At 41.2% G+C, this 26,829-nt stretch overlaps 1 protein-coding gene across 1 annotated transcript in view; it reads right to left on the reverse strand.

Annotated features, from left to right (window-relative positions):
• Window positions 1-26,829, reverse strand: part of ptprdb (protein tyrosine phosphatase receptor type Db) — a 154,456-nt gene that overhangs the window by 85,268 nt on the left and 42,359 nt on the right. The window contains exons 3-4 of the mRNA XM_082537853.1: window positions 20,732-20,807; window positions 19,542-19,586 (exon numbers count right to left, since the gene is read on the reverse strand). The gene's annotated coding sequence lies outside the window, so the exon portion shown is untranslated. The remainder of the gene's footprint in view (window positions 1-19,541; window positions 19,587-20,731; window positions 20,808-26,829) is intronic.

Raw genomic sequence — 26,829 nt, forward strand, 5'->3', positions numbered from 1 at the left:
AAGGATGAGTGAGCATGGAAAAGAAAAGGGGCGATGAAAAGACAAAAATTAGGTGTAACATGAACAAGCAGATCAAGCAGAGAACAAACCAATTAAACAGAGACATGACACGTAGAGTATCGATTAGCCTCAGATGCTGGGAGGAGTGTGGGAAAGTGAAAGCAGGGGGCAATCTAGATATCAGACATAGAAAAAGAAGGGAAGGCTGAGACAGAGGGGTGAACCGATGGACAGATGATAGGGAAAGCCGATATAGATTGGAAGCTGTCCCCTCCAACTGCAAAGTAAATCAATAGCATCGCTATGCCTCTTCCACTTGTCTCAGCTGCTCGTCCACCTATTCCACTCCTCTCGGCTCGTCATCTTATCACTGTTGCAAGCAGCGGCACAGCTGGATGCTGACTAACTGTAGCTGAAGCGAGTGCCTCCTGCTCATCCCTTTAGACTTACGGCTTCCTTTCACCACAAGCGTGTCTCTCAAAATAGCCTCTTCTAAAACATTTACAGATCATGAGTGAAGGGGAATATAATTGTAGGCACGCTTACTTTTTCACTCTTCCACCACACCAGGCAATAAATATAAGAAATATCTAGGCAGATATTTTTAACAAGAACCTTTTTTTCCTTATAATAAGGCCAGCCTGTCGTCTTCTTCCTTTGTATAACTTTTTTTTTCTTGACTCTGTCTTTTGTTATCAGCAGAACAGCTTGACTCGAGCAGCAATCTGGCACTGTTGACCCGCTCATGTTTTCCTGGTTTAAACTGTGTAGGCTGGGGTGTGGGGACCAATAGCACAGCCACTATAATTACCAGCCCAACTCATGAGTTCCCTGACCTTAACGTCACCCAGTCTGGCCCAACATTTACTGCATGTATAGGCAATCATGTCACAGCTTAGTGCATATGTGTACACAGAAAAGTGCTGACAAGCATGCAAGATACACACGCAAACACATGCACACACACACCTGGCTCTGCAGACACTGGCATCCATCACATCTTGTGAAACTTAATCTCTCCACAAGGTGGAACAGCTGCAGAGCCACGCATGTACACGTGCACGCGTGCCCACATGTGCGCACAATCACACACAGCTCAGGAAAACAGCAGAAGATCAGCTGGAGTAAACTTGTTCATCTGCAGACTGGCATGTCACAGGGCACCTCTGACCCGTCAGTAGCAGCCTGTGGTCGTAAAAGCGGTAGCAGTCACTGCTTAATGTGCCCGAAAAGTATCTGCAGAGAGCAGCGAAAGCAGGTCTTGTGATGCATGTATGTGTGTATTCCTTTTCTTTTTAACAGTTCAAATCAAACAGGCAGCTAATCATAGGCATCACAGTGTTCATCAGTGTTTCGGGAAGGGAATTATTTGGTTTCAGCTTTCAGTTTTAAGATACACATTAGGAAGTGCTCACACTTAGTGTTAAAAAAACCTTTCACAAGTTCTTTGCATAGAATATTAATGCGATGAACACCTGGTCATTAAATTAAATATAACTTGGATGAATAGTTAAAAAAAAGTAAGTGTAGTTTTTTTTTCATAGCATGCTAAATGTAGATTCAAGCATAGTGGGGTTAGAGAAACAACTGCATATGTGATATCCGTCAAGCACATGCAGGCACCTCTCCTACTTACCTTCTCTATGTACATCTCTCTCTCACATCCTCAAACCTAATTGCTGTAAAAGTACTTGCATGATTGATTTGTAAGCTAGTGAGGTCTGTAATGCTGCCATAGACAGTGTTTGAGCAAGACTGCTGACTGCTGTCAAACACGCATACACAAAAACACACAGCCATCAGCACATTACAGCACATTAGAGTCTTTGAGTTATGGCATAAATACAGGAATATAGCAGCAAAACTGTATGCGGTCATTACATCTCTCACAGGTGAGAGCATATTGCAGACTTGATAACCTGGACATGCTTCACGAAGATCAGCTGTGTTTCGAATTACCTCTTATATGTGTCCAATGGACTGGATGCAGGCTGGCAGTGAAATCCACAGGCAGAAATTCGCCCTCTATAATCCACTGTAGCCTGCTAGAGTCTAAAATGTTCACGCAATTTTGCATAAATTCGCAAGGAGCCAACTCAATACAGGTTGAGGTGACTGACAGCCATTAACAAGTCCTGTTGCTTTGAGTCTACACCATTAGCAGTCCATCCAGTCTCCTCTGTGCCGGTGGCATCGGTCCAGTCATGGGAAAATACCTCTGAGCATGTTTAGAGGGGGAGCACCAAACCCCAGGCAGCATCAACCAAGCGGTTTACAGCCTCCTTAATCTCTAATCAGCATTAAAAACCTCATTTCATGGGCCGCTCTAAAGCGAAAAGAACTGTGGTCATCTCGCAGCAAAACAGACAGAAATGCAATTCTGATTAACAATCTATTAAGTGTATATTTATATGGCTGTGACATAAAATAAAGAGCACAAAGATCAATGGGCAACAGTCATCTTGTCCTGTAAAGCCCCAGTAGGAATAACACAACGAGAGAATAGCCTTCCACAGAAAAGGACAGGCTCTAATAAACCGATCACAATTAATAAAATTGATCAGGACAAATTAAGATGAGCACTAACTCTCCATTGACTCTCCACGACAAGCTCCAAGTCCTAAATATAACAGAAATATCACAATGATTTCCCAAATGGTGTGAATTCAAAGCCAGGGCTTGCACCTGAAACACCCATAAAACAAGTACCTGCTCATGCTGGACAGGACGGATCCGCCAAAATAGTCTGATTATATCGCCGGTCATACGTGTTTAACGCCGGAGGACGGACGCGCACGCATGCACCCACACGCGCACACACCACGAGCGGAAAGATGCGAATGGACGCTTTGCAAAGGGAAGGCTTAATGACAAGAAGTTAAGGCTCGGCTGTGCACAACAAAAAGAACAACAAGAAAAAGCAACTACGGGCAAAATGACGAGAGGCGCGCTCACCATATCAGCGTCCTGCCAGGCGCCGTCGTTGGGAAAAACTCACAGTCTGAATAGATTGAAGCTCTCCGTCACTCGTCTCCCTGTGTAACATCCACCGTGGCTGCAGCCGCTTTGCCCAAATAATCCAGCGCCGTGCGTCTGCTCTCTCTCTCTCTCTCTCTCTCTCGCTCCAATAATTTCCTACCCGGTGTGTGTGACTCGGTAAGGTAGCTGCTTAAGTCCCCCGGTGTGGTAGCTGGAGTGAAGTTGGGGCATATTTAAAGCCGCAGGCGCCGCTCATAATGTTTGCGACGCTATTTCTGGGGAGTCCGTTGCATAGTTCCATACAGCGATTTGGAATCGCCAAAAGGCTTCAACTCCCGTTATCGTCACTCCCTCCCCCGGCAAGAGATGAGATCGTCCAGGCAAACGAGTGGCGAGAAAGGGCTGGTGGATAAGGAGCTCGGCAGTAGTCACATATTCAGTTTCGGTGTCTTATCAAATTGACAGGAGTGAAATAAGCAGTGAGCTGACTTTTAATGCAGTTTGTGCGTTACGTGTTATATCACAACAGAATGAAGAGATATGGCATCCATCATCTCCTCTGCCTGGGGGTGGAGGGGGGGGGGGGGGGGGGGGGGTCAAACACTGACAATGTCAGTCTTCTCAATTATTTTGGGAAAATTAAAACTTCATGTTTAGATTTAATTTTTTTTTCTTCTTTTGTCAAAAGGCTCTCTGGGATAAAATGCAGAATTTTAGAGGGAGGGGTGCAATCACAGGAGCAATTTATCTGTGGACAAGTGGTGTTGATCTTATCTGCAGCTAGGAGCAGTTCCCAGATAAACTCGGGCTATTGCCTGAACATTTCATGGTATTAGGCCAACAGTCGTCAAATTGTGCTATTATACAGACACAGAAAAGGGAGTCCAACAGGGTGATAGCAGAAACAAAATCATTTTCACCTTAATTTTGCCAAACAGATGAACTGCTCTGACTACAGCTTAGTTAACTGTATGATGAGTGCAAGATCAAATCCAAAATCTTACCAGATGGAACTGCTTACAGCGATTACATGCTTCTAACAAGATTATGCCAGTATGGATGTTAGTGATTTAGTTTGGTGTTAATTTAATGCATTGCTGTTTATTCATATGCCAGAATGGTCATAAAAGAAGTCATCCTCGCAGGCAACAACGTGTTCTGAGCAGCTTCAACAATTCACTCTAATAAGGAGATCAAATCAATAATTACGTATAGGCCTATAACAGCGTGTGAGGTTAAACACAGTGTGGCTTACAGTGTTTCTACATTTCATTTTTATGATGAGCTGCAGAGCAAGTTTTGTGTGAAAATAAATATAGATGGCGTGTAAAAAGCTAACAGTGTCAGGGCTGACAAAGATAAAGAAAGTCAGCAAAGTCAGCCGGCGAGACGGGCCTTAAGACACGCGTGCGCCACTCACACACATAGGGAAACACTTAGATGCACACAGACTTATCTGTGTGTGCTGACCTAGAACACCAAACACAATCAGTCGTTCAGCAGATTCCCATCAGCACAATGTAAATGAGATGGAGAGCCGTAAACGTGCTTTTGTTGCAGAAACTCCTCAGCTCACTGGGTGAAAGAAAACACCACCTCAGGCAGGGCTGGGACATACACGGACACACACCCACACAGATGCAAAGCTCTGTTTCTCTCGCAGACGCACACGGGAGAACGATGTGAATGCCCATACGTGCATGATGATGCACATGCACATGCAAGGACACTCAAAAGATAACCACTCAGCACATAGGAGATAAGGGGTTTGCCATCAAGATAGCGTCACTGGCTAAAATAGAATTCAGAGCTCTGTTTTGATAAGCTTCAAGACACAGCACCACGTTTGCACAATACACATGTGATAATGTGTCAGTTTGTTTCCTATACTATTCTTTGCAACTATTGTTGCTATTGTTTTGCTTCATTTCACCCCGCGCTCTCTATCAAGTCCACAGTACAAACAGCTCTTGATAAAATAGTCAGCTGATCCTCTAATAAATATGTATGGATTTGTGCGCTCAACGTTCAGTGTGTGTTTATGCATGGATCCTTTCTGTATGTGAAAACGCAAGATTGTGTACACACACACACACACATGCACTGTGGTTCACATGCTCCCCGCAGGCACTGTGCACACTTTGAGCCAATTTATCTATCAGCTTTAAAGCCATGCATGAACTTGAGTACTGTTTAAATGCACTTATTAACCCCTATGAACATATCAGTGCTCCACTGTGGCAAAAGCTGGAACAATAATATTCTCTGCGAAACTGTTAACAAGCAGATAGAACAAATTAAAATCCCATTTTCCAAAAATTGGGGACTGTGAAATGCAAATAAGAACAAAATTCAAAGTGAGGATAAGAACAATAATAGTTTAGTTTCCGACATTTCATATCTTGTCTCTGTACCATTTCCAAATAAATATGGGGCTTAAATGATGTGCAAATTGTTCCAATATGTTTTACGAAAAGTCCCGACAGTTCTGGGAAAGCTGGTTGTACTCCAGGCTGTAAGGGCGGCAAATTTTCTTTTTTAAATAAGTGATTGTAATACAAAGTGTCCTGCTCACTTATGGATTTACTCCTGTGGTGTAGAGATAGTAGCGAGGTCCATAAATATCGGGATGGTAGCACAATTTTTGTACGTTTCACTCTGTGCGACGCCATGGGATTTAAAACAAAGTAATTCAAAAGAAGTGTGAGACTTTCAGCTTTAATTCAAGATGTTTAACAGAAATATTTCTTTTGCCATTCAAGAATTAAAGCCATGTTTTCCTTTTAACATCATCCCTCCATTTTCACAAGCTTATTAATAATAAGTTCACTGACAAAAAGTCTCATGGTCAGGTGCGGCCTGCTGCCTCATTACTTCATGACAAATTAAGCCGATAAAGGTCTCGAGTTCATTATTATTGTGTAATTTGCATTTGGTAGCAGCTTAATGAGAAATCTCAATAAGCTGTACAAAGAATAGCAAATGCAAGTGGGCGTAATTAGGCTGTAAAAATAACAACAACAAAAAAAACCTATCAGAAAGATAACAGGAGCTTTAGGACTGGTCAAAACAACAATGTGGTCCACACTTTAATAATTCCTTGACTACTTCGTTTCAAGTCCAAGCTAAAGAGGCAAAATGAGAAAAAGTATCAATCTAAAGAAGCCGATTGCATCACGCCACCTGCGGCATGTGGTGCTTTCATCTTCTAAAAGATAACATAAATGGGATTATTTCATTAATTATATTTAGAAAGCAGTCATCATTAATTCTGTTGCTGACACGCACGCTTGACGGGTTGAAAAGTTTTGCCAGAACACAGCCTGCGAGAGAAAGAAAACCACATAAATGAAGGTAAAAGGAGGCTACAAAGGAACGATAGAGTATGCTAAACAAAAAAGCATTTAATAAACACACAGCGTCGCAGCATACGGGCTCTTGTTTCATCACTTTGAGAGTTCAAGTCATGACTTATGAGAGGGGAACAGAGCAGAAGCCCATTAAAGCCATGACATTTCGAATAATTGCCTCCAATCTCAGCATCACAGAGAGTCACAGTACCACCCACTTGCACTACTCGCACAGACACACACTCACACATTCTTTAACCTTAATGATCTTAATGATTAATGTCCCCCTCCCAACACACTCGACTCCCACATACACACACACGCTGCACAGCGTGTACATGCTATGCAAACTGGACGACTCTAGATACTGAGAAGAATAGTTTTCAAAAATTGAGATTTTGACACTTTTACATCATCAGGTTGATTTTTTTCAATTTTTCAAAATTGCTTGATACATTTTAAAGGAGTGATCTGCAAGAAAATGCCTGATGATATATGCAAATTTATATTTAATTGATTATTTCTTTAATTTCATGGAGGTTCACTAAACACAGGAAAATGTTACAAGGTTCAGGCTTGAACTTGCTGAAGGAAAGCCTTCCACTTGTGTAGTGGATTCTTGGTCGCTCCTGTCTCTTTCTGTACTCCCAGATTCACTCTGTGATGTTGAGATCAGAGCTCTGTGCTCAGGATATTTATTATCTGTTGCAGGAATCCCAGTCCTTGTAGCTTAAGATTGTGTTTTTATGACTCCAGCTGCGTGTTTTAGGTCGTTTTTAGTACGGTGGGATTGCCAGATGGATCAGAAGCTAAACACCGACAAGTCAGTGACACGCACGGGCATCTTTCTCTTAGTGCACGTGAAAAATTTGTTTTGTATAATTTGCACATCTATGACTGCATAACACATCATTATCTCTTCCTTCCTTTAGGCACCAACTTGACATTTGCTAGTGCTCCCGTCATTTGTTTTCTGCACAGACATTAGAGGCTGCAGTTGCTAACCGTTAGCGACTTTGGCTGGTATTGGAGATGGCACCTTCTCTAGTTGCACCTGGACAATTACGACTATAATTTCATAGCGGGAGACACTAATGCAACTAATAAGGCAGGCATAAACAGTCAGGGGGATGTCAGGGGAAAAGCTGTTGACTTGTTTATTGTAGTGTATGAAAGCTGTATTCTTTTCTGCAGTCATATATCGGAATCACGCTAAAAGGATAAACAAGGATAACAACACATTTGTATTGTCCAATTCACTCTACACCTACCATTTTCTTTTATGAATTCTTTGTTATCAGTCTTAAAGGGATTGAGTATTTTTTCTTTTTCACTACTGTAAACATGTTGATTTAGCTCTGACGATGTCAATCCCCTCTGAAATAGCTGCTGGAAAAGGCATTTCAGAGCTTTCGCAACGGGAATTGATCGATTTCTGAAATGTGTTTTCATTTATATATAAATGTTAAAACCTCCATAACTAGAATTGATTTTTGCAAACACATTGCAGATGAGCTTAGGTGGTCTCAATGACATGTTACAGGCTCAGAATGTTGAGCAGAATTACAAAGAAGCATTCAGGCAACATGCTATGATACACATTGTAACCGTGCACCTGAGACAGATCTGTTTAACAAAGGCCACAAAGGTATGACACTTCAAAGTGTGCGTGCGTGCACATGTGCTTGACTGTGCACGGTGAGAAAGACTGAAAATGAAGGCGTGACAAAATAGGAAGAGCCACAGAGCGAGCAGCCTGGCAGTTCTAAAGAAGCTTTTATTGAACACTAAGAAGGGAGTATAGAATGATGAACACCCAGCCTGAGCTTTTCACATTGAGGAAATTGCATTTGGGAATATTGAACTGGCTGGCGTGATGAAGTACACAACTCCTCCCCCACACGCGCACACAAATGCTCACATTTTTATGGTACAGTGTATTAGCAATACAGAAACAATCATGCTCACAGAGCTACATGCACACGTTGCACGCGCACACGCACACAGGATCTCATTTAGTCTGTGTGCATGGGTTGGATCAGCACTTCCCACTATTGAATGAGCGGAAATGAGAATCGGTGCAAACAGGGAGAGAGATAAAAGAGTGAAGAGACAGCAAGAGAAGAGGAAGTGGTAGAGAAAGAGAGACAGAAAGCAGGTTTGAGGAATAGATGAGCGAATCACGAAAAAAGAGCAAGATATCCTTCATCAGCACCACTGTAGGAGCTAAAAGTGTTGCTGTTGATGTGGTGACAATTCAACACATCAGAATTGTTTTTCACCCCCCCTCAAAAAAAACGAAAAAGAAAAAAGAAAATCATTATTCTACTGTTAGGAACAGCTGGATTCAACAGGTTCTATACAAATGTCAAGCAGACAGACCATTACCCATGGATGCTGACTCAAAATGAGTGGCAAATGATCACAGTACTGATGGTTGTTGGCAAGGCTGCACTGTGTTAGGCTGTAGATTCTCAAGTTGGGTGTATAAACCCTGAAAATGTAAAACGAGGAGCAAAAGAAATTTGTGCTATATAAGGAGGCTGTACCTGCATATTCACACTCGCACAATCACGCTCCCGCACACACACACTCACACTGTCACACAAACTGCTGCCGCCGAACAGCTTATTTATGTTTACATAAATGCATTACTGTGAACTATAAAGAGAGCTGTCAGTTACTTGCTGTACACACTCGACAAGCAATTACTTCTATGCACGGAGCAACAAAAGCAGACAGCAAAATAAAATACTATCAGCACTTCGCACACACAGAGACTCACACTTGCATGAACGCACACGCTCACTCGCGCATGCACGGGTCACAGAGAAGTGGCTGTCACTGTGATTGGTTCCTGCTGCCGAGGGCAAACCCACAATAGCCAATTATCTGTCATTATACACCACAGAAGCTCTTGCGGTCTGGATAACTCTGCATGTGTCTGTGTGTGCATGAGCGTCTGCGCGAGCGTGCATGTGTGTCATAGGGGGAGAGATTGGCAAATTGCTAGTTATATATTTCAGCATGCTGAAAGAAGAGAGGAGAAATGTGGAGGAGGAGAAAGAGGAGGAGGGTAAGAGGGGAGAGTTTGAGTAGACCAGGCAGAAATATGCAGAGTGAATATAAAAGGAAGCAAAGAAGAGATTGATTATTATATTTGACAGTAGTAGAGAAGATGGGATCACGGAGGAGCCACAGACCTCCGCTGAGCTGCATGCTGATGACAGATGTCTGGTGACCGACATGCCTGATGCGGCAGGGCTAAAGTTTAGATGGCCGCAGATTGAGGCTCTCAGTCAGCATATGACTGGTGCTTCATCATATATGAAGTGTGTGACTGAGCTCTGACTAGTGCGGACAGAAGGTACCATCGCAATATTAGGATGAGTACAGACCTGCCTAACTGGAAGCTCTATGCTTCAATCACCATATCAGAGTGCCCTTGGGCAAGATCCTGAACCCCAAAACTGCCCTTGATATGTCACTGTGTGTGACAAAGCTTTGTATGTATTCAATAAAGCGCTGTATGAAAGTGTGTGGTATTTGTTGAATGTGGCTTAAAGTGAAAAGCACTTTCAGTAGTCGATAAGACTAGAAAAGATAAATGCAGCCCATTTACCATTTACTTTGAAATTCATCAGAAACAGCACAAAGTATAAAGCTCATATGCACTCTGATTCACAGCAGTGCACAGAATCAGAGACTGTTACAAACTAACAAGGTGAGTGGTTGAGAGCTCTCATTTTCTGATAATGTGAGTTTGTGTCTTCCACGCTCAGCATGACAACTTAGGTCAAGATTGGTTACAAAGTCCACCAGCCACCATTAAAGATGCAGCAATCAGCCTGCTGAAGACCAGAATTGAACACATTTTCAGTGAACTAAGCTCAGACCGTGGTCGCTCTCACCTATATCCAATAATGCGCCAGTCTGTTTTATGCATATGCAATACACGCACAGTGGCGCAGGCAAACAGTCCCAATATGCTGTCATGTGGTTTGAATGCAGCCATTGGCTATTAGCAAAGTTTTCCCTGTTAGTGAGCAAGCCACACATTTAGCTTTAGTAAACTGTAGGTGAACATCACCATCAGCCAGCTCAACATGCCTCGTTTGAAGACGCTAAAGCTAAAGTCAACAGCTTCATCATGAGCCTGGGTATCAGCAGTGAAAGGACAAAAGCAGATATAAGCAAAATTATGGAGACAAGAGAAAAAGGTTGATGTCCTGTTATCTGGTGAAGTATAAAACGTACTCTAAAATTATGTAAGTGACTGAGGCTTGTTTTGTTGCATAAATCGGCTGCACCCGCTTTTGTTTAGTAAGGTGAAATCATCAGATAAGTACAGCAGCTCTTTTATCTGTACCTCTTTCGAGAAGCAGAGAACTTTGCTTTCTGTTATTTTAGTAAGAGGAGAAAATTTCATTTTTGTTTGTACATTATGGCAGTTATAGTTCTTTGGAAGAAAAGCAGGTCAGGCTCTCAGAAAAATCAAAATCAACCATGAAAATTACAATGATTGTATGTCTAGCTGTTATAGATGTTAATCAGACCACAGTGACATAGAAAGCATTTATGTCTTTAGATATAGGGAAAAGATTTTTTTCTACTAAGAATTAACAAAGTGACTAATTAGATGACAATCGTAATAGCCTGTACAGCTATAAAGGTAGTGATTAGGGACTTGAAGAAGACATATCTCGTTTTGACATTCCAGTTTAAAGGTAACCATGATCCTTTCTACCCAGAGGGTCAAATATTATCTGCTTGGCATTCATTGACTTTTTGTCAGACTTTAGCTGCATCACAGCTCATCATCTGAGGTTTTATCTTTTTCTTTTTATGGATGTAATAGAAACATATAAAGCTCTCAAATGTGTGCTTCACTGTAATTTTTCACTTTGGTCATTTAGTAGAAAGTAAAAACACATTGTAAAATGCTTCAAGACCCAGACAGGAAATATCTGCAGCTTTATGTTCCTTCCATTCGAGCTCTATAGCTCCATAATTGATTGCTAAAGCTTCTCTACTGTTAAACCGAACTGTCCTCCTATTTAAGCTTGAATGGTGCTCAGTCATGATGCGTGAACCAAAGTCATCATACCATCCACCTCAAAATAAATCCATCTTACTGTACACTCTTAATACACACTCAATGTGTGTGTGCGAGTGCTTATGAAGTATGACACTGATCTGTCTCTGCCTGTTTTACAGCTATGCTTTGATAATCCTCATCCTAATCCACTGCCTGTGTGTCTGCCTGTGTGTGTGTGTCTGTGCTGTCCTTTTATGTTTGTGCGTGTTATGCATGGTATTTAAGCTCGTGGCTTTCAGAGGGTCTCTCTTTCCCATGACTTCAACACTATATGTAACATCACAGATAGATAGCCCTCCAGTCATCCACTCCACTCCATCGAACCACTCAGCACAATGGCCTAGACACAATCGCTCTGCAGTCAATATCTCCATTACCATTTCTGTCAACAGAATAAACACAGTGGAAATTGAATGGTTATGGGTTATATTACTTTTAAATGAGCTGATGAAATGGGTGCAGTGGCGATGGGAGAGAGGGCCGAGAGTGGCTCAGATGAGGAGAGGTTAATATGTCATTTTAACTAAAAGATACATGAACAGACCAACAAATCAGTATTACTTTTCCTCACAGTCATATCTTTTCTGTTTTGGTTTCATATTCTTATTCAAATGTAAGGATTTTTTTCATGCATCACTTTGAGTAGGACAACCTGTTCAAGTACCTGTACACTTTTGCACAGACTATATTATGCAAGCTTACTCTAAGTTTAATTAATTTCATTATGACACACATGACTATAAACCAGTAATTCCTAGTCTGGTGTTCAGACTGTCCAGGTGGGTTTATGGCAATAAAGCATAAAACTATTTCTTGCACAAAACACTTTCCTCTTCCTATGTTTTCTGGTAAAATACTGGATTGTTTCAATTCTCAGTGCCTCTAAACAGATTCAGATACACAGAAAAAACAAACAAAACAGTCTGGTTTAAGTGGTCAGAACTGCATATGCAATCTGAGATAAGGGTTTGTACAAAAGACTCTTTGTTTGCATGGAGTCACTGACCAAAATGCTTGGAAAATACTACTATATAGTCATAGATAGAAACTAATTTAGATCTTATTTTGGTGTTTTAGATATTTTGTTTAAACCCAACAGCAGAAACAGACAGGGAATAATGAGAAAAATAATGGAAAAAACAGAATTCAATCATTGAGAACCATATTTCTTTAAAAAATGTAAGGTCATTTTAATCTGATCACAGGAACACTTTTCAAAAAGCAGAGATGGGGTAAAAAAAAGACTGAAAAAGTTGTGTAACTCTAACAATAAAAAAATAAATAAACAAAAAAACCTACTTGATCACAATTCAGTAATGGTGCATCAGCTTAAAAGATCATCTCAGAGAAGCTCAGCCTTTCAAAATAAGAATTAAAGATGGGTGCATAGAAAAGCAGTTCAAAAATTTAAAATAAAATTATTACGACTTGGAGACTTCAGTATATGCTGTACATTAAACAGTAACACAGACAATCAGCTAATGCAGGCTGTAAAAGCGCTTCTATTTCTCTCTCAAACACTCGCTCTCTTCTGGTGGGCCAAGAAAAGCTCTTGCATGGACTCCCTGCTTGTCAGTTTGTTAGTACAAGTTTTAGATAAATGGGGGTTTGTCCGGGACAATCAAACCTATCTGGTTATGTTAAAGCTTCCTGTTATGAGTGATTTATAGTGACTACCAATGAGCCACGTGGCATTTGCAAAAAATGACTGTAATAAAGTACCTAGTAGAAAGTCAATGCAATAGATTTGGTTAAGTCAATAGGAATTAATCTCAGAAGAAGTCAGTAACATCAGTGATACAAGCATCGATTGTGTGTCATACTTCCTGCGAACCTGTTGATGGTACAAACAAAAAATAAAAAGGTGAGATTTAGGTGGATGGAAGCCAGAGGGAATTTGAACATGCACACACTGTTTGTGATTCATGTCAGCCAGCTGCCCTTCAAAGTAGGCCAAGGCTGCCAAAGACACTGGGAATGATGTCACAATATTATTGAATGATTATAAGCTGGATAAATCTTGGACACGGCTGAAAAACAATATTTAGGTGGCTGTGATTTTTAATATTTCAACTAAAACCAGATGAAATTCTGTTGTGGAAATCAGAGAATGGGGTCAATAGCTTTAGAAAATCCTTATGAACAAAAACTGTCCCTGCAATAACAAATACAAGTTAAAACTGCTATTCAAAGAAAATCCATGCATAAAAATGAAAAGGGCATGGTCTGGGCTCAAGTTCATTTAAGATGGAGAAAAGAGTGAATTAGAAAATGATTTTGTTCCCTGACAAATCACGACTTGAGATTCTTTTTGGAAATTATGAAGGCTGCGTCCTTCAGGCTAAAGAGGAGAGGGACCATAAATTTTTTTCCAGTGCGCAATTGAAAAGCCAGTATTTGTGATGCTGTGGATGTGCATTAGTGCTCTTGGCATGAGTAGCGTGCACATCTGTGAAGGCCCCTGTGCTGCCATCCATCCATAGAATCCATTGAATGAACTTTCATTAAAATGTCCTTAAAGGTAATGAAGAAAGAAACACGAAAAAGAGAAAGAATTACATTGCATAGAAAGCACTGAGTCTTCTCATTTTTTGAGAATCCTGCTTGATGATGAGTAGAGAGAGGAGTGAGAGCTTGATGAGTGGAACCCTTAGCAATGATAATCCCATTAGTACTGTACTGCATGTTAAGCTCTCCACTAATAACTCACACGTATGAGCATGAAGGGTGTGTATGCGCATGTATGGCCGAGTCCCGCTTGGACCATCCTAATTATCAGACGAGGCTCACGTGAGGGTAATTACCGCATCTGAGACAGTGGGAACAAGGCTATGACTGACCCAGAAATCCACAGGCTAATGAAGCGATAAGACACACACACACACACACACACACACACACACACACACACACACACACTGTTTCTCTCTATGTGTTGGTATTACCTCACATAGAGACACAAGGACAGAGCAAAAGAAAGAGAGAAAGCCAAAAGACAGAAAGGGGAACAATGTTTCCCTCAGCCTGCATTAGAGAGAGCAGAGAGATTTGGGAGGAGCTGTCAAGAGACGCTCTGTCAGGCAGCTTCAAGCTCAGCCCTTTTCCTAGTATGAACTAATCTGGCTGCTCTCTGTTCTTTGTCATATCTGGCCATGGCTCCACAGCACTGTGGTCTGCTTCCACAGCCGCGGATTAAGCTCGGCTGCCCGAGACTAAATTCTCTATTGAAGAATCATCTAGGTGTAATCCCTGTGTGAAGCCAGCCCTGTATGGTACAGCACATTATATCTCTCACAATGACTATTATTCACATCAGGCTGTGCACTCTGGAGATTCTGGAGACAAGCACAAGGGCGGTTTGCTGTGCATAGGCAAGGGACCTTAAGGGTTTGTTATGTGAAGTGAGATTGGCTCACTTAAGGTGGGCCCTCCTGGGAAGAGATCAGCTAATTCTGGCAAGTTGTTTTTCCACACCTAGGTGATTAAAATATTAACATTTTAATACACTCTGTCACATATTTCTTTAGTAATCCTGTCTCCCATTTTCTACATTTGCATGAACATTTAACATTTGCATTTTTCCATTTCCCTTTCTGTTGAATGTGCAGGGAGAAAAAAAAATCAAGAAAGAAATAAAGTAATAAGGGCAAATAAACCGAATGTGCCTATAAATCAAAAACAAACAGTTGAATAACAGAAATAATGACAAACTTTACAGACAATCAGATATTTATAGAAGGAACTAATATGTGTAAGCCAAATTCCATCTATATATGAATTAAATTGCATTAAGTAGTTAAATATAATGATAGCTTATCCCAGGTGTCCTAGGGTGAGGGTTGGGGAACAACATGATCACCCTTCCTTCATAAGGGGTTATCACCAACCAAAGGAAGTCTATTGAGGTAAGAGGAGAATGTGCAAACTCATAAAAGAAACAAGACAGAACCTTCTTTCTGTGAGGAGACAGTGGTAACCATCAAAAATCTGCTCTGACAGTGGAGGGTATGTGAATTCCCCTGGGTAATGTCAGACTGGAGTACAGGTGAGAAAATGCTTTATGATGTGACAATGACCTTTGACCTTGAAGATAAACATCAGCAGTTTATTATATTAGACAATGGTGTGGAATTGTCTTGAGTTATCCCCAAACTCAGCTCTGTAAGGTCATAGTGACCTTGATCTTTGACTACAAATTTCTAATCCGTTCATCCTTTGATTAAAGTCATGATGAATGCTACAAAGTATGGAAGTAGTGATGTACAGATAAAAACATTTTGTATTCATCTACTGCTCGAGTAGTGAGCAGCTGAGTCAGTTTTTATTACCAGAGAAATCCCTCATGTCATGACACCTTACATACAGGAATACAGATTTTAAGATATTTTAACATGCTTCCCTACTCATATTTTAGACAAATCTCCTATATGGGAGTATGTTTGGTTTTGAATATCAGATGTTAAATTATTCACTTACTCTTTATTTATTTTCAAAATCAAGAAATCTGGGATCAGAGATTGTGCACCCCATAAACCTACAGTGCATTTTAAAAAGGGCAAAGATTTAGTGGTTTATTCCAAACCAGAACTGTATTTGTATTGATAAGTGCACTGTAGCTGACAGAAATACCACTAATTTCTTTTGGTTGCTCCCTTATTTCCCAAGTGGTCGCCACAGCGGATGGATCCACATGTTTGATTTGGCACAGATTTTATGCCAGATGCCCTTCCTAACACAACCCTCTCAACTGTCTTGGGACTGGCACTAATAGGACACTAGCTGAGGCTGAGTTTGTGTGTCCTTCTGGAATCAAACGGGGGAACCTTCATATGTACCACCACAACAGTTTATTTATAAAGCGCTTTCACAGACAAGCAATCACAAAGCGCTGTACAACAAGACAGAGTAAAATAAACAAGAAAATCAAGAGCTGTAATAGCAATACAAAACGGGAGACTTGGTGCCACAGGCTGTCTATTGCCCTAGTTTTTAATCTTATACAAGAAACAACTAACAAATTCTGAGCCTGTGATCGAATACTGCGAGGACAGGTTTGTTTAGTAAAAAGTTTATATAAATACTATGGATCCTGGCCATTTAGTGCTCTGTATCTAAGTACAAGAATTTTAAAACAGATCTTAAAATCTACTGGTAAAGAAATAAAATAAAATAATAAATAAATAATAAATATTATATTATATATATTATAAACATTAATAGTCTGACTGCAGCGTTTTGTGCCTGTTTGAGGCCCCCAAAACATAATTTATCTGAGTCAGTAAACGGGGAATTACAATAATCTAAGCATGATAACACAAACGCATGAACAATTATGTGTGGTTTGGCCAAAGAGACCATATGTTACATTTTAAAATGTTCCTGATATGAAAGAAACAGGAACAATAAATAGAGAGGAATCAAATATTATGCCAATATTTCAAATGCCGGACCTAGCAGATGAACAAATAGAAGCATGAGCCTGACTGATTTTCATATATAATAGAGGAGAAGCTACAATCATAGCCTCAGTCTTGCGCTGTTTAGAACAAAATAATAGCTTGAGAGCCAGACACTAATGGGGGTTAAAGAGGAGACTAGAGCGAACAGACAATTCAGCTGGTGAGGTTTTAAAGACATATCCAGCTAAACGTCATCTGCATAGAAATGTTAAGAAACATCAGAAAAATACTTAATGGTGCCAGCTAGGAGAAGAATGTAGAAAGAAAATAATAATGGACCCATTACTGAACCTTGTGGAACCCCCACAGGTTAGGGAGGCATAATCAGAGAAGAACTTGTTCACCCTAACAGAGAAAGTCTTGTCAGAGGAATATATAAATAGGAAGAAAACCAATGTAACACAGAGCCAGAGAGACCAGCCAGAAACTTAAGCCTATTAAGTAAAATTTTATGATCAACAGTATCAAAGGCTGAACTGAGGTCAAGTAGAATGAGTACAGAACAAATCCCTGCATTTTTGCGTCATAACTTTTGCACTGTCCACTTCCTGCTGTGACAAAACAAATTTCCCACGTGTGGGACTAATAAAGGTTATCTTATCTTATCTTATCTTATCTTAGAAGCCATCAAAAGACTGTTATAGAATTTCAAAAGCGCAGTCTCAGCGTGATGCTGCTTTTGAAAGCTAGACTGTAATAGGTTGGGAAAAATGTAATTAGCATAATAAGGATCTGAATAGACTTTCTACAGCTTTTTCTAAGAATTCCTGTCACGGTCCCCGTGTCTCTCTGGTTGGCCCACGCTGGCTATAGGTTTTGTTGTTGTTAGTTTTAGTTTTTTGTCTCTCCTCCTCCTCTCTGCCTGGGTGGAGCTCATTACGGGCTCTCACTCTTGGCCCACACACCCCTGTGGATGGTGTCCACCTGCGGCTGATCTGGCTGATTTCCCCAGCTGCTATTTAAGGCAGTGGCACAGAGCAGCTCACCGCTGGAACGTCGAACCACCTGAGTTCGTGCTCACGGCATATTCAAAGAAGAATCGCTTACACGTGTTTTATGTTGGGGAACTAACCTTGACCTTCTGTCTGTAGATTCTGGACCGAATCACCGGACCTGTCCAAGTGGGGCAGTGTGTGGAGTGTTGGAGCGAGTGCGGCTGAAGAGGAGTGCGCGTGTGCGGAGGAGCGGTGGCGGTGACTGAGTGGAAGAGGAAGCGTGTGTGTGGATCCCCCCCCCCCTTCTCTCCCTGGAGCCCTGGACCCCCTCCCAACTCACTGTACATATATTTTGCACTAAGGTGATCCCTATTGTAAATAAATCCCCTTTTTGTTTCCTTGAAAGAACTGTCTGCGCGTGGGTCCGTTCAGTAGCCATGACAATTCCCTAACAAATGGCAATTTCAAAATAAGACGAAAAATTACCAATGCAGAAAAAAGAAGAAACTAATCATGAATTCTTTCTTCATATGTTGTAATTGAAGATAAGATAACATTACTCAACCTTTAAATATACTCTGTAAATTATTGCTTCTCCACCAGATCAGTAAACAGGAGCGCAACAAAACCGTGAACCTCAAACAAGGGTTAGGAATGCACAGGTTGTGGGTCAGTACTCAGAATCAACATCAAACACAGCGAGAGCTCAAGTACTTGAAAGTGTATCAAGTAATAAAAAGTTGATCTCGCTATTGTTATCCCTACAGATAACAATAGAAACACAAAATTAATGAAAGAGTTCACAATCATCTCTATGTCTATAGGTGGCTTTTGAGCTCCCCTTAAAACAAACCTGTAAATCACGTCTGAGTTTTATGCAGTTCAACCAACAAGATATGTTTCAGAACTCCCAAACTGTCTCTTACTTCACAAAAGGAAACGAAAAGGTTACAAAACATCTAAAAGTCAATCTCAGGGATCCCCACTTTGGTCTGACAAAGCCTCATGGAAGATGATACCCTCAGGGTAATACTGTTGATACTGTCCTACTCTGGAGCCTTACATTTAAGTGCTTCAGACTAGTGTTGTACAATCTCTGTGCTCACAGAAGCAGAGGGCATTTCTTTTGCTTGTACCAGTTAGCTAAACAGCTTCATTGACGTGGCAGTTTAAGTGATAAGTATGACCCACTCATAGTGTTGGTCTGTGAGGCAGAACAGGTTACCCCAAGCCCACGCTCCAGCCATCACAGGATCCCTGTCTCTGTCGCTCCTACGCAGAAAGAAAATGTGTGTGCGCACATGATCGACTGTGTATTCGAGTGAGTTATCTTGATCAAATTCCCAATTACACAGACGAGTGTCTCTTCAATGCTGTGCTCTTTATACAGATACACAAACAAACAGACATAAACATCACACAAACACGCCCACTCTCACATACAAAACAAGAAAAAGAAACACACGCAGGCCAGAGGCAACAAGCACTTCATTTCCTATTCCACCCCCTCTTCTCATCCTCAGCACCCCTTCTATTCCACTCTGGCCTCCCCAACACTCAACCCACAGTCACTATAGCAACCTCACACACAGAGGACTAATCATGCCATTGCAACATCTGTCAGACAACGGAGACACACGCCCTTAAAATGTGCATGCCACTGCATACACTAATGAAGCACACAAGCACAGAAACAGTTAAAGAAAGCAAACTTTATTACCTTTGCTCATGGTTCATCCTGTCACATGAAGTTTGAAAGTGGGAGCTGCAAGAGAAGATTATTGAAGAATATTGGTTTTCTAGGACCGGAAGAATGATCTGTTTGAAAACTTGCAATGATGCCACAGAGGTTTATGAAGACCCTACTGTACAAAAGCCTTAGCCGCTTAAAATGAGCAAATAAAGTCTGCTCCAGAAACATTTCTGCTGGGTATGCTGCTCTGCTGCCACCTGTAGATTACACCTGGTACTCCACAATATAAACATATAAGTCTCAGGACTCTGGCCTTGCAACATCCACGGAAATTCACCATATTAAAAATTAGAAAAAAAGGAACTAAGAAAAATGAGGTGTCTTAGATCTGCCGTATTCCACCTGCTGTTAAGCAGCAAAATCAATCCCCTTCCTTCAGCAAACAGTACATACGAGTCCCAGTGAAGCACTCATCGTGCTTCAGCATACTCTATGCACCATCTAGCCAGCTTTCAAGGAGTTTGATGATATCTATTTTGGTTTTTGTAAAGTTTGCTGAGGCTTGGTACCAAAATGAGTCACACACAAACTCAACTCAAACTCCAGCTATAGCCTCAGAAAAGGAAAGTGGCTCTCAGAGCAACACACAGCCTACGTGCAGCCTCTGCATCTTTTAGCAAAAAATAAAAGGGGGTGAGCGAATGCTTTATATTTAGAATGGTGACGCTATACAAACTTGAGCACTAACATGAGAGGAAAGCTCAGCGATGCGTTAGAGAGCCGCATATTCAATAATGTATCAGAGGCAGGATTTTAAAAACAGCTGGGGATCGCCGCTCTGTCTTGTCCTGTCTGTCAGTCTGTCTCTTTGCATGTCTTTCTCCCGGTCCGTCCACTGCGACGGCAGCAGATTTGCTACTCCTGTGGGGAGCTGATGTTTGGTTAAACTTTCATCCTATCAACGTCTTCACTTGATTTTTCTCTGGGCCTTATGATGAATCTCCATCTGAGTTTTCTTCACTCTCTCAGAAGAAAGGTTCCATTCCTTTCTTTATCTTTGTGTGCTCCCTTGCTGTTTCTTCCTTAGTGGTCATGGTGCAGCCTTTTAGCAAAATAGATCATACACAAAACACCTGGGGAAAAGGGGGCTTCTGACGGTAAATGTTCATGTGCGTGCATGTGTCTGTCTGACGTTCACTGTGGTAATCATTGCCTACCTGTTTCAGTGCACAGACACACTGCGCTGCTTCATCCTTGAGGAATGAAAGAGTAAGAAATCTCCCCAGAATTCTCCTGCAAGAGAGAAGAGAGGATACAGTGAGAAAGCAAAGAGGTTGGGGAAGGAAAGAGAAGAGAAAGAAGGAAAGGAATTAAGAGCAGAGCTTTAGCTTTATAGAAGTCACTGATCTTAAAGACAACTCTGACTTTCAGCTAAGTTCTCCATGTTCTTCTTGCACTCATTTGTTTATATCATTGCATTCAGATCAAAGCTTCCAATCTGAAACCCGAGTTCAGCTAGTGCAGCTCAGTCGTTCCAAAAGCAGTCTGGGTCAAATGGACAGCCGCGGCTCAACTTCTACACTGGGAGCTTTTAAGGCTTTTAAGGCTTCCATGCCAGCAAGATGTACAGGCTTGTGAGTGGAACAGGGGCTGAAATGCCCAAGTGGGAAAAGCATGCAGCACCTCGGCATGAAAAGTACACACTCGCAGATCAAAGGTTCATGTGAGAATACTAGCAAGGAGGCATGTTTAATGTAACAGACCATACATGCATGTGCACACACAGACCTGCACACAGATATACAGATGTCACTCTTCTATGTTTTGTGACTCCAGTGACATCAAGATGTAGCAAAGAAGCAATCACTGGTGGAGGGAAATCAGTGTGGATCTGAAAGGATTACAGGGTTGTTTCCAGAACTGCTTGCGTTGATGATGATATTTGTCTTTTATTGAAGTTATATATTTTGACCAAAAGTCCTCTACACACATGCTGTGAATCAGCCACTTAAAAAAAAGAACATTTTGAACATTTTCAACTTAAATCTATAATTCTTCTTCTTCTTCTTCTTCTTCTTCTTCTTCTTCTTCTTCTTCTTTTTATTATTTTCTACTACTTCTGGTGTATCTGATGGGATGGCCACTCTAAGCACTGTGGTGGCTAGCCTATAAATTTTTTATATCACCAAATAAATAATATAATGTGCAATAAATATATTAAAATCAAATTGAAAGAATGTAATAGAAAAGCCTATTAATAATATCAAGATGATTAGAATAAATCAGTCCCTGCCAAAAGATGCCATAACAAAGAGTCACCACTGGTCTGTGCTATTATACCACTCCTGTGTTTGTGCTGCTGACCGACTTACCAAACAAGGGCAAAGACGGTGATGGCAGCATACATTAACTGCAGAATCTGGTGATGTAAATATCAAGATTGATTTGTTTGCAAATCATAACCAGGTCATGCTGTGCGTTCCTTGGCCTGTAATCACCTGTTGTTTTTAGGTTATAAAGGTGAGATCTTCAATGATGCAAAATTCAAAGAATGTGTTTCTTTGTCTGACTTTGACAACCTAAGCGTGTGATCTGAGTTCAGGCTTGTGTTCGCACAATTGCAAATGACCGTGCATCACGTGTGGAGGCAAGCTAACATTTTATTTTCAGTCGATGACACATTCCTCCCTCGATTCCCATCCACTCGCAACATGTTTCCTCTGTAATGATCTTACAGTGCTGGTGAAATGAGTTGTGCAGAGGATTATTATAAGCATCGGTTACCCTCTATTGCGGGAACTGGTTTCCCCCTCAATCATGTTGTTTTCCTGTTGGGTTTCAGTACTCCCTGGTTGGAAACCACCTTGTTAGTGAGAATGTGCTTCACCTGTGCTGGCCCAGCAGAAGTAATTAAAGCCTCAGCAGCTTTGTGCAGGAAAGGGAGAGTCTGGAAACTAGATCAGTGAGAAAGCTCGTGTTGGTGCAAGCAATTCAGTTTACAGATCTTGCATAGCGACATAGGACAAGTTATGTTTGTCCTGCATTGGTGGACACGGCGTTACTTTAGATTCTTCTGTGACTTTTATGCAATAAAGTGGCACCCACTGGTGAAAGCCTGTCTGCAAACCTTTTTTGCTGCTTTGAAACTCTGAGAGGACTCCCATGGGAACCCTTCAGAGCAGCCTTTGAAGCCCTTTTATGTTAATGGCTGAAAGTGATTATTCAGAGAGAGTGAAAATGTTGATAGTAATTTGAAGGGAATTCATCTCTAGGTGCTACGTCTGGACGTCACCTTAAAGGTTTCTGCTGGTGGTGGAAATGGTTCTGGGCATGGTAGCATATTATTTAGGTCACTGAAGTGCTTTCACATGGCCCTTTCACACCATGAACCAAACTATTTCTGCACTGATCTGCACAGCAATGGCCCAGATAATTTTTTGATGTCTAACCCTAACCAGGGCAGCTCAGTGGAACTCCTCTTACTTTGGTTTGGCTTCACTCAGCATGTATGAAACACTCTTCATAGGCTTCTGTCACTCAGACTCAAAATCAAGGCAAGTGGGGAAGCGGGGCAGCAGAGTGGGCATCAGATGTCTCTTAAGCCTATTTTAAATGCAGTGTCACAGTTAAGCCACGGACAACACTGACATGATTACCTACAAACTTTATCTGCAGACGCAACCGTCCTCAAGCTGCACCATCTTTTTACAGTGTCAGTAAAGTGTGAAATGTTTCAAGATCATATGTTCACCAGAAGTGTCATTCCCTTTTAGAGAAATATATTTCAGCAGCATATTTCAGTTTGTAAACATGTTTACTCTTTCGAAGTGTATGTGCGGCACTGATCAAAATTGGCCCAGAACATTAAGGAGGTTGTTGCAGGTCAAGCTGGCTACAGGGACTCTCAGAGTGGAATGGCACAGTCTTGCTTCAACAACTTCTCCAACTTGTTTACAACTTGTGTGTGTGTGTGTGTGTGTGTGTGTGTGTGTGTGTGTGTGTGTGTGTGTGTGTGTGTGTGTGCATCTCTAGCGTTTAAGAGTTTACACAAAGGGAATAAACTGGGTGAGGATTAAATCTGACCCCACAAGGATGATCAAACATCTTGAGAGGATTCAAGATGCCTGCATAATTCAAATGAAACTTCAAAACTGACCTGCTGCTCTTGAACCTTTTAAGCTGAAAAGATATACAGTATAATAATACAGCTACATTCAAAACCCAATTGTTCCTCCACCCATTGAAAAAGCTGTATAAGAAGAAGCAAGTTGACAGGTAGGCAGTTCAGACACACACTCACTTTAATCCTAAACTACATAAAATTACCACTTCTGAAAAATCAAAAGTAAGTACAGCTGTCTGGCGTTTCAAGTTTGATCGGATTACAGAGCTCTGGTGTTCCTTCACGTCTCGGTTTATTATAGCAAATGCAGCTGGGTCTCTTGGGATTTGATTCAAAACAGTGAGTTAAAATTTGATTCCTCTATTGGCATTCTCAGACATTTATCCCCACCGTACATCCAGAACAATGAGTAAAATCTTTAAGCATTTGCTTTAAAGTGAGGATATTTTTAGTAAGAGCTGATCATTATTCAATAAAAATGCAGAAAGGGAAAAACATAATCTCTATCAACTGCAATTAATTCTTTTGTGACCATGGTTTTTAAAAAAAAACAAAAAAACATGATTTTTCCCCAGGTCCATCAGGGTACAGTTTTTTAGCATCCCTGTGAACCTGCTACAGTTTTTGCATCTGTTTAGGGACTCTAAGTCACTTCTTCCTCTTTGTGAATCCCCAGACTGACTCACTGATGTTGACTGAAGGGTTCTGTGTTGGGCAAACAATCTGTTACACGACTTGGCTCTTTTTCATGCCACTAAAATAATTCTTTATGACTCATTTTTAAGGTTGGGGACAAACAGATGCCTCTTTGGTGGTATTGGACGACAAATGAGATTTTGTCTATATTTCTTATTAATGAGAAGGTCACTAATTCTGACCAAGCCCCTCGCTCCATTTGCAGCAATGCAGTCCTAAAGCAGCAGAGAACCTCTACTGTGTTTCCTGGTTAAAGCATGATTCTTCAGCACTTTGCCAACGAAATTTGCACTTTGCCACCAAAATTTGCACTTTGCCAACGAATAACAACACCTATGCCAGAATGCTGTTTAAAGACTTCAGTTCAGCGTTCAATACAGTCCTCCCCTCACAACTCATCAGGAAATTGACAGACCTAGGCATCAGTTCCCTCATGTGTAAATGGTTACTGGACTTCCTGACCAACCGGCCCCAACATGTCCGGCTGGATAACCACTGCTCATCTACAATCACAATGAACACTGGTGTACCACAAGGCTGTGTGATGAGCCCTTTCCTCTACTCCCTCTTCACCCACGACTGCAGACCTACCGATGGTTCCAACACCATCATTAAGTTTGCAGATGACACCACGGTGATTGGCCTCATCCATGACAACGATGAGGCCGCCTACAAGGAGGAGGTGGATCGTCTGGCTGAGTGGTGCGACAGAAACAACCTGCTGTGAGCAGCTTCAAGTTCCTGGGTGTCCTCATCTCCAAGGATCTCATCTGGACGACCGACTTCTCCAAGCTGGTCAAGAAGGCTCACCAGCACCTCTTCTTCCTGAGGACTCCTGTCCTCAGACATCCTGGTGAACTTCTATCGCTGCACCATCGAGAGCATCCTGACCAACTGTATAACAGTCTAGTACGAGAACTGCTCTGCCTCGGACCGGAAGGCGTTGCAGAGGGTCGTGAAAACTGCCCAGCGCATCGCCGGAGCACCACTTCCTGCCATAAATGACATCTACAGGAAGCAGTGTCTGAAAAGGGCTGGGAAAATCATCAAAGACCCCAGTCACCCATCACATGGACTCTTCACCCTCCTGCCTTCTGGGAGGCGCTACAGGAGCCTCCGGACTAAGACCACCAGGTACCGGAACAGCTTCTTCCCCACAGCTGTCAGACTCCTGAACTCTGCCTCCTGACATCTGACCCACGTTAAACTCATGGACTGAACATACAGACATCCACAACCACTAGCACTTTATATAGCCTCTGTAGAAAGTAGCCACATATTTCTCTTCTCTTAACTGCACTACTGTATGATTCTGTATAAACAATCATTCTGCACAATAAGATAATTATAATTCTACAACTGTTTATAACTTGCATATTTCTGTATAGCTCTATATTTCATATTTCTGTATAGTTTCATATGTATATCCTGTTCATAGCCTGTACATGGCTTGTATACCCACTACAGCCTGTACATACTTATAGCATATTCATAACATACCTTCATACCATGTACATTGTAACATACCCATAATAGACCCATTTTTGTACCCTCATACCTATAACAGACCCATTTCTGTAAAATATGTATATATATTATTGCTAATATATATTTTGTAATATATCTATATCATGGCTAAAGCACTTCTGGATGGATGCAAACTGCATTTTGTTGCCTTGTACTTGTGACATGTGCAATGACAATAAAGTTGAATTCTATTCTATTCTATTCTATTCTATTCTAAATTGCCTTCAGTTAGACCCAGTTTTTATATTTTCAAGCATCACTTTTCTTTGTTTCCACATTTATAGATACTTCCATAAATACAACTTTAATAAGCACTGATTCAGTAAAGTCTACTTATGACCAGACTGTACACATTAGATGGATGTACCCACTTGTTTCTGCCAGTTCTTTGCTGATGGTGCTGCCGGGCATCTTTTAGATTCAGAGAACAGTAAGTCAGCTTTTTGTATTTTTCATCTGCCATACTCACTTTCATTGAACAACGCTTTCTGCCTGTCAGAGACCTTGCTGATGCAAGAAGCCCAGCTTAAGTTTTCTTCTTATATAAACTCTTTCCATACGCTTTAGATGAAACTGTCATTGGCTGTCATTCACCCAGTTTAAATCTCATATCTGTATGACTATTTCTATTTCAGCAAATGATCTGGTTCAAGCATTACATTGTGGGTTATAAGCACCCCTTCGCAATACTTGTTTAATTTTCCACTCGGCTCAATGCATACAAATGATTTCCTTTTCTTCTATAAAGTGCTCTGTTACTTCATTTTCTTCAACAGGATGCAGATATTGTAGTTTAGTATTTCACTCAAAAAATGGCTTGGAATTTGAGGTCAATTTCAAACTGTCACTTTAATAGAGACGATGCAGAATAACCTTAGACAAATGACAAGTTATTGTGAAGCACACAGAGAAACAATAAAAAAATGATATACAGCTGCCTTTATGTTAGATCACAGTAAAGGGGTTCCA

Source organism: Aulonocara stuartgranti (assembly GCF_965226115.1).
Source record: "Aulonocara stuartgranti genome assembly, chromosome: 6".
NCBI classification, from domain to species: domain Eukaryota; kingdom Metazoa; phylum Chordata; class Actinopteri; order Cichliformes; family Cichlidae; genus Aulonocara; species Aulonocara stuartgranti.